General features: G+C 42.9%; 1 non-coding gene across 1 annotated transcript; it reads left to right on the plus strand.

Annotated features, from left to right (window-relative positions):
- The first annotated feature begins 268 nt into the window (after window positions 1-268).
- trnah-gug (transfer RNA histidin (anticodon GUG)) lies at window positions 269-340 on the plus strand. Its single transcript has one exon. It is a non-coding gene; the product is annotated as a tRNA-His (tRNA).
- The last annotated feature ends 1,475 nt before the right edge of the window (window positions 341-1,815 follow it).

A 1,815-nucleotide genomic window follows, 5' to 3' on the forward strand; every position in this document is an offset into this window, starting at 1 on the left:
GCTCTTCCCCTGTCTCTGCCTTTTCTGTATAAAACAGGTTAGTAGCGTGCGCTAACTAATTGCAATGCACATAAAAGGCCTAAAACCTTTTCTTGTGTGTTAGTCTGATGGACTGAACAAGAACTTTCCTGCCAGTTGTAGTGCGAGTTGTTTTCCACTTGCAGTACTGCGTATGTTTTATTTTGTGGCAAATGTAGCTCCTGGACACACCTTTAATCCTGAAGTCACTAAAAGTTTTATAAGTGCGTGACTGCGTCCCGGTTAGCTCGCCGTGATCGTATAGTGGTTAGTACTCTGCGTTGTGGCCGCAGCAACCCCGGTTCGAATCCGGGTCACGGCAGAGAGGTGCACCGTCATTGGGACATTTCATTTTACTGAATTTCTCGGAGAAACAAACCCAAGGGATTAATATAGTTCTATTTATCTGAGTAACATGAGTTCTACGTAACCTAGATCTCACTCAGTATGCTTCTACATGTAAACAGAGTCTCGTATATTTGGAATTTTGGGAGATTGTGGAATATATTTCTTTATTATTTCCTGTTGTGATGTATTGTTGCACGTGTTACGATATAAAGAAATGTTACAACGGTAATGCTTAGCAGGTTAATCGCAGTGTTAACGCTACTGCACAGACACATTTTTTGAAGCTAGACAGCAGCAGAATTTAGTTACAGATTTGTTATAAATAAGAGGACCTATAAGGGATTTTTATTTTGTAGATGTGACACCGGAGCGGAAAGGCTGATTATGTTTCCAAGATGGTTTGTGTTTTTTAAAAGGAAGGAAACCTTCCTCAAAGCGGGCAGAGCAGTGCTTTTCAAAACAAAACTGTAGAATTAAAAATATAATTTATTATGTTTAAATAGTTAAAAATATAAAATGAATTAAAACAACCTTGGCCAAGGGAAGACACAATAAAAATCAATAACACACAACATTAAAAGTCCAGTGGAATCCACCACGGCCTAAAAGTCACAGAAAACTAAGAGGTCCAGCGTAGTATTAAAAGAGGGAAACCCAGCGGAGTCCTCGCCTTCCTCCCCGCATTCCACGTCCTGATGCACTGAAGAAAGGGAGGGAGCGGCAGTCACTATTCCTTTGGCAGTTTACTTTATAAAAAGGATAAGTCAAAGACTTACCCGGGTGGGCAGAGCTCTCAACTCCGCCCGCCGCTTCCTCAAACTGCAATCGGCACCGCGGTCTCACTGCTTCTGTTCTCCCGCAGTGCACGAGCTGGCTCTTGTCGTTATTGCCACCAGACTGCCGCTACGCGTCCCTAGTCGCTGGTCATCTGCCTTTTTTTCCCTCTGATCGTTTCCCCTTTCCAGTCGCTGGTAATCTCTCTTCCCAGTCGCTGGTCGTCTGCTCCATCTGATCATCTCTACTCTCTGATCGTCTGTGTCTTTCCTCTGTCTGTCTCGCATTCTCCGTGTTACATTTTTGTTGAACACCGGCTCCAAACCTCTTATGTGTCCTTGAGCACTCTGTAAATTACCTTTTCTTTTCTCTCAGGTGTGTCCAATTAGTAAAAACGGGGGAAAAGGCGGAGTCTCTCCAGGACAATTTGCCGGCAACTAAAAACATGCAAACTAAATAAAACACTGCACAAAAATATAACCAATGCATGCAATATAAAAAATAAATATGTACACTTCACATTAAAATACAGCACAGCAAAACAACGTCCGTCCTTCCCTGGATGACATCCCCCCACACTAAAATATTAGCAGTCCCTGCTAATGCTCTCTCTATAACGCTCTGGTGAGGTGACACACAGTCAGTAAGAGGTAAAAACCCAGCTTCCAGTCATGA

The sequence above is a fragment of the Diplotaxodon limnothrissa genome, linkage group LG7, assembly GCF_057381915.1.
Source record: "Diplotaxodon limnothrissa isolate DT_005_m linkage group LG7, D_limnothrissa_male_GT1.1, whole genome shotgun sequence".
NCBI classification, from domain to species: Eukaryota; Metazoa; Chordata; class Actinopteri; order Cichliformes; family Cichlidae; genus Diplotaxodon; species Diplotaxodon limnothrissa.